This window comes from Elephantulus edwardii, unplaced genomic scaffold, assembly GCF_000299155.1.
Source record: "Elephantulus edwardii isolate Elephantulus edwardi_28Jun2011 unplaced genomic scaffold, EleEdw1.0 scaffold00042, whole genome shotgun sequence".
NCBI classification, from domain to species: domain Eukaryota; kingdom Metazoa; phylum Chordata; class Mammalia; order Macroscelidea; family Macroscelididae; genus Elephantulus; species Elephantulus edwardii.
This window is the reverse complement of record NW_006399792.1, coordinates 4739621-4747080: the sequence shown is the minus strand read 5'-3', so window position 1 is coordinate 4747080 and position 7460 is coordinate 4739621. Positions and strand designations below refer to the sequence as shown.

The following is a 7460-nucleotide window of genomic DNA, read 5'->3' as shown; positions in this document are numbered from 1 at the left end:
CCGCCCCGGCATCTGGAAAGTTTTATTGTCTTTATTTAATTGGCTTAACTACTAATTGAAAATTTGATCCTTGAATTCACATCAAGTCTCTTCAGAAAGTTCATAGCTGTGAAAACCGCACAGAGCAGCTCTGTTTTGCATAAACAGTGTCACCATGAGATGGAATCTGTTCGTTAACAATAACAACCTCTCTGTCTGGGGTGGTATGAATGGCTAACATGTTCATGAAAAGTTTGGAAGTTCAAGTCCACTTTGAGGTGTTTGGAAGAAACTATTTCCAAAAGATAGACTGTTAATCTGCTTTGGGGTGGGGCTGGGGGGGGCATCAGCCCTTGAAAACCCTGTGATGAAATACATGAGAACAACATAAGTGGGAATTGACATGACAGTTGGTTGGTTCCTTGTTAATCTCTGCATGTAGTAAAAAGTTAAACTATCTGAGCAAAGTATCAGTCAGGCTCATGCATTTTTTTACAACAGAGCAGTTTCTTTCCTTATCTAAAACATATATTTGAACCTCAGTTAACATCACAGATAATATACAGTATAAACCCCAAACCCAAACCTACCTGTGTGGATTCCAACTCATAGTGACCCTTCACTGGGTTTCCAAAGCTGTACATTTTCACAGGGGACTGTCTCATCTTCCTGCAGATCAGCTGGTGGGGCAAAACCTCCAGCCTCTACATGCCCCAGGGCTCTATAGTTAAAGAAAACAGCTTTATGCAGACTGCAATGCTTCTTTTGCGTAGCTCTCTTAAGACATCTGGTATTTGAGGATTGTTTCTTTCGATGATTTATGTTAATTTGTCAGAGAATAGCATTTTAGGCCACAGGATCTCATCCTAGTATCCTTTAACATGTTTGGTTCTGTTTTTATTGAGTGGATGTATAACAGAAACCTACATTTGAATGACATTTCTGTGCCATTTATAAAGCCATAATTGATTAAATGACAAACTTTTTTATGTTAGGGTTTTCTATTACCATCAAGAGATGAATAAATTCCTATTTAGATTTATTTCCAGGAATAAGGCTGTGGGGTTAGTTTTACTTTCCCCTCTTAAATTTCCTTTTTTTTTTTTTAAAAAAAAAAAAAGACAATAAAAATTCTTCCTTTCAGGAAACTTAAAATCAAACATAGTGTCTCAGCTGAGCAATTAGTTTCTTTCAGAACTCTGGTAGTAGCTAATCCTTTTATCTTTTAAGATGGTTACTTTGCTGCTGCAAGTTTTTTAAAACCACAATTCTCTAATTTTACAACATTTTGAATTTATAAATTTATTTGAGTCGTCTTAGAAGCAGAAAGTACAAATCTCTTATTTTAGATGCAAAGAAATTTAGGCTTACAAATGCTAATTGACTGCTCTAGCTTTAAGCAAAATTCGTGTTTAAATCAGAGCTGGAGACCCAGTCCCTTGACTCTCAGTGTCAATCTCATCCCCTGTTACTTTCTAACCACGAAGCCAAATCTTCAAGTGATGTTGCCCTTCAGCATAGATGTATAGCAGATTCCGAGGTTTGTTAACAAGCCCCAATGTCCAAGTGAGTCTTTGAAATGAGTTAATTTTAAAGATAGTTGTAAGTAATTATTTCATGCCTCCTGGTAGGTATGTGTTATGAGTGAATGGTGGTTCGTGGTTCTTTGGAGCTAGAATTCTTACCTGTCACGTGGAATGCTATAATTGGCTGCCTGGTCATGGTACGTCATGTACAGGTATCTGTTGACAAAGGCTGCTGTGTTGCTTTGGTGCTGAGTAGGTTTCCTTGGTGCTTTCAGACTAAGACAAAATGAAAGAGAGACCTATGATTTTATTTCTAAAAATCAGTCCATGAAAATCCAATGCTTTTCAAATTGTGGTGTTAATGAAGAGTGTTGAAAAGAAATCAGTCTTGAAGGAAGTGCAACCAGAGTGCTCCTTAAGAGTCAAGGGCGGTGAAACTTTGTCTCACTCTGAATTTATATTCCGGACAAACCAGTCCCTAGAGGTTTTTCTAGCTGCTTGCTAATAAGACAGACAGATTGCAATATCCAAAGAACTTTTTTGTGGATTTGGGAGGGCAGTCTTTCTGCTCTCAAAAACTACCTCCCTGTCTAAGGATGGTTATTGGTTTTTATACTTCACTATTAATCTACTTAACATATTACTATTGCTAGTTCGAAGTTACATTCAAAAGAACAGTTTACAGACAGTCACTAGTAAACAGACAACTTGAGGTATGGTTTACATATGGCTGAGAAAAGTGCAGTTCCAAAAGATAAATGCTAGTTCAGGAAATATGCATTTCCTTTGCCAGTAAACAGACAGTTTAAGATAATCTGTGTTACTATAGAAAAGTTACAAAAGTTTCTGAGGACCAAACAAATGTTAATTAGACAGTTCAACCAGTACTGTAGACTGGAAATCGAGTATGTCAAATTTTTACAGATATACCATTTATTTGAATAATCCTGAATTTATTAATACCACCCTATCACTGGGAAAGGAAGAGGATCAGAGAAAGAAGAGAAGACTCTCTGTAAGATGGGTCAGCACTAACTCAGTGGACTTGAGCATGATAGAGATCATGAAGATGGGGCGGGACAGAGTAACGTTTAGATCTGTTACTCTTAGTGTCATTATGAGTTATAGTTGACTTGATGGCACCTGCCAATAACATCAATGGTAAAATCTGAAATAGACCATGAGGATGACACAGCACTGGGTGGTGTTTTGGCTCCGTGAACCAGAAGAGAATTCATGGAAGGTAGCAACATTTTGTATTATTATCTGACCCCATGTTAGTTTTAACTTACTTTGTATTAAAAAAAAAAAAAAGGTGGTGTCTATTCTGTGGTATCGGTGAGTTTTTTGTTTGTTTGTTTGTTCTTTTTGGTAACAGTGACATGTCTTCTTAGGGTAAAGAATTATAGATTTCCAAAGTTTGACTTTTAAAAACTTGAAAGAAATACAGAATTAGAAATGATAATAGGTCACATAGCATTTCTTCCAAGATAATTCACCTAGTTTTTTTAAAAAATATTATTTAAGCAAAAGTTTACAAATTCAATCGGTTTGTCATGAACATTTTGTTTATGATGTTAATTAGGGTACTCATAATGTAAATATACTCTTCCAACTTCCTCTCTGTGATTCTCATTCTCATTAATCATTCGATCCTATCTCTTCCTGTCTCCTGAACTTTATCCCTACTCTTTTGACCTTATGTGGTTGGTTATTCTAAGAACAGAGTGTCTCCTTCTATAACAATGTCCTTGTAAACTGTTGTTGTTATGTGCCATCAAGTCACTTGTGACTCATAGCGATCCTATGTACAACAGCCCTAAACCCTGCTTTATCCTTTGCCAATCTTATTGTCTCTGTCACATCTATCCCATTACCTTGGTCACTGAATCAATCCAACTCAGTGAAGGTCTTCCACTCTTGTGCTGTGCCTCCACCTTCCCAGTGTGATTTCCTTCTCCAAGGACTAATCACTCCTTGCAACGTGTCCAGAGTATGTCAGACAAAGATTCAGAATTCTCATCTCCAAAGGGTAGCCTGGTTCTCTAGGATGAACCTGTTTGTTCTCCTAGGAGTCCATGGTATAGTCAATACTCTTCTCCAGCACCACAGCTCAAAGACATCAATTCTTCTATCATTCCTAGTCATTGTCCAGCTTTCTGATGCAGAGCAAGTATTTGCAAAGACCATGGCCTGGATTACATGCACCTTAGTCTCCAGACTGACATCACTGCTTTTCAGTACTCTGGAGAGGTCCTTTACAGCAGACTTTCCCAATGCAATTTGTCTTTTGATTTCCTGGCTGCTGGTACCAAGAGTGTTGATTGTGGAGCCAATTACACTCAAGCTCTTAACAACCTCAATCTCTTCACCATCTATCATGATGCTGACAATTGGCTCAGTGGTGAGAATCTTTGTTTTCTTAATCTTGAGCTTCAACCCATATTGAAGGCTGTAGTCCTTGACCTTCTATAGCAAGCACTTCAAGTCTTTCTCAGTTTCAGCAAGCAAGGTTGTGTCATCTGCATAATGCAGGTTGTTGATAATTCTTCCTCTAATCTTGATGCCACATTTCTTCTCAGAGAGCCCAGCATTCCAGATAATCTGTTCTGCATATAGACTGAAAAAGTATGGAGGTAAGACACATCCCTTGTGCCCACCCTTCCCAATTTTGAACTAGGCAGTGTTTCCTGGCTCTATTCTGTTGACTGCCTCCTGGTCCAAGTATATGTTTTGAGTAAGTACAATCAAGTGTTCTGGGATTCCCATTCTTCTCAGAGTCAGACACAGTTTGTTGTGATCCACACAGTCAAATGTCTTTGCATAATCAATGAAACACAGATAGATATTCCTCTGGTACTCTCTGCTTTCAGCCAAGATCCATCTAACATTAGCTACAAAATCCCTACTCCCACAGCCTCTTCTAAACCCCATCTGCACTTCTGGTAGTTCTTTGTTGATGTGCTATTCAAGTCATTTTTGGATAATTTGTGTGTGTGTGTGTGTACTATATTTTGCCAATTGATTTTGGTGTCTCACAGAGCTATAATTTCATGTGTGATGGGGTATGATTTAGAAGTTTATATAGCTTTGCCACCTGTTTTCTCTGTTGTACCTCTGTTGTTGTCTGCTGCTCTATGCCCATGTTGTCAAGTGGGCTTCAACTCATAGAAGGTTGAAAAAGAAAGAACGAAGTGCAACCAGGGTGCTCCTTAGAGGCAAGGGTGGTAAAGTTTCATCTTACATCTTTTGGACATATTCTCAGAGGGCCAAGCATGGGGGAAAGACATTATGCTAGAAATGATAAAAAGTCAGGGAAAGAGAGGATGGCCCTCAATGAAATGGATTGATGTTGTAATTACAACAATATTCTTGAGCATGGCCAAGATCATTACTACAGAACAACTGTGGAAATCTGGGCACTTCAGTAGACAGTCACAGACGAGAGCCACAGATAGACAAGGGAGTAGAGAGGAAGCTCCCACTCACTTGCTTTAAGTGTGGCTCTGAAGGACAGCCCACATCAGGTCCTCATGGCAGACAGGACTGACGGGCCCCAGTTCCCAGCTGGAAACACAGGAGGATGCTTCTACGATTTAGATCCTCCCAGAAGAGCTGTGGGTGAGCATTAACATTACTGGTAAGTATATTCATTTTCTCCTGGACACAGAGCCTTACTATTTGGTCCTAAAAGCCTTCTGAGGTCCCAACTCTTCTCACTATCTCTTAGTTGTTGGAATGGACGGAAAACCTCATAAGCAGTTCCTTACTTCACCTCTACCTTGCATGAGAACTTCTGAGCTGTAAAACAACCCAGTGGTAGATAGAATTTGCTCCAGGACTTAAGAACCGTAAATGACATAGCTGAGCCTCTACATCTTGTGGTTCCTAACCTCTACACTATAATAGACAAAGTGCTAGTCTATAGGCCTTTTATTGTAAGAACCACCTTCCCTCTGTAACTTGATTTGTGCCACTATACAATATGCTGTACTGAGATGACCTGGGTTTGCTGAGATGCTGAACCTTGTGCCATTGGGGTGTCAATTGTCATAAGAGTTACCTGTGGTGGACAGTGTTTGGTGGAACTCCAGTTTAAGACAGGTTTGGAAGCAGGAGTGGCTTCAACTTCTTAAACAACATGCCTCCCAAAACTCTATTAACTTTGATAAATGATGATAGTTACAGAGATGCTTCAGACCTTTTGTTCATAGGGTCACTATGAGTTGTTCTCGACTTGACAGCAATCAACAACAACAAGAAGAAGAAGCTACTCTTTGTCACAAACCTCCAAGCAACCAATTTCTACTCTTTGAAAGCCTGTCATATCATATGGAAAAGAAAATAAAAACCCTCTTCTATTATAGCCATATTTTCAAATAGGTTAGTTTCTTTATATAATATTTACTTATATTTACTCATAGGCATTATGGATTGATTTTTTTACAAGTTAAAAAATACTACTTAAATGACCTCCTTAGTCAGTATGACTTAATTTTTCAATAAACTTTTAACATGTAGTTTTCAATTTTAGCTCCTAATGCTTATAATAAGGATCTTAAATGGTTGATTTGAAGGTTAATATTCTTAATACTAAATTCATTCCAATATAGAACTCATTCTGCTCTCTGTAGGAAATATGTGATTTCACAGAACTCTCAGCCATAAAACAAAATTATTTTTAAAAAGTAAGATAAGTTTTTTATATCTTGCAACATTGTCAGTTCAGCTTCTGCTCGATATCTAGTGTCTGTTTACTTTAATTCCTATTTTCTTTTCTTTACATGTGTAGTAACCATCCAAGAATGTTTCTTTCAGTGTGTAAACATTTCCTTAACATTTAAAGTAGTATAATAATTACTTTTTTGGGTGACTGACATATTTCACTTAGTATAATGTTCCCTATAGTCATCTATGTTACTGAACATTTTGAAAATTCTTCCTTATTCTTTAATCTTGCATCGTTTTCTTTTGTGTATATGTACCATAGTTTGTGTAAACATTCTTTCATTGAAGGAAGCTTTTGTTCCCATTATTTTTCTTTTCTAAATAATGCAACAATCAACACCAGTGTGCCTATACATGTATTTGTCACAGCTTTTATTTCTTTGGGATACATACCATGTAGTGGTCTTACTAGTTCAAATGCTATTTCTAGTGTCCATTTTAAAAGAAGCATTGAATGGTTATTCACAATGTTTGCACCATTTTACACTCATACTAGATACATGTGAAAATCCCAATCTCAGCCTTCCTAGATTTTGTTGGGTTTTTTATTTGGTGTGTGTGTATTATTGAACTTTCCTATTGATCCTAAGGTGAGAGGTATCAGCACCATTTTCTCCCCCTCCCCCTTGTTGTGTACCATTGAATTAGATCTGAATGGCACAGGAGGAGACTACCCCTCCTTCTCCAGCAGACCATCTGGTGGATTAGAATGGCACCTTCAGGATTGCAGTACAGTTTCTTGTTGCCACCAGGGCACCAGAGCTTCCTTTCAACACTTTTTTTTGCAAAGAAATGTCACCTATTTTACCCAGGAAAAAATATACCTAGAAATAAAAAGGGCCAAACTCGCTCAGCATTTCTTAAGCTCAAGAAACTAAAGAACAAATTCAAACCTAGAGTTGCTATAATCAAGAATGCTTTAGACAGAATATTAAATGATCCAGGAAGTATTAAAAGAAGATGGAAAGAAAATACTGAGTCACTGTATAGAAAGGAATTGGCAGACACAGAAGAATTTCATGAAACAACATATGAACAAGAGCCTGTGGTGATGAAGGAAGAAGTTCAAGCTGCTTTGAAGGAAATAGCAAAAAAATAAGGCCCCAAGAATAGATGGTATACCAATTGACATATTTCAGCTAAAAGATGCTGGCCTGGGTGTGCTAACCAACTTGTGCCAAGAAATCTGGAGAACAACCACTTGGCCAACTGACTGGAAGAGTTCTG

At 37.9% G+C, this 7460-nt stretch overlaps 1 pseudogene; it reads left to right on the top strand.

The window, feature by feature from the left end:
* Positions 1-1627: 1627 nt before the first annotated feature.
* LOC102875768 overlaps positions 1628-7460 on the top strand; it is a 43032-nt pseudogene continuing 37199 nt past the window's right edge.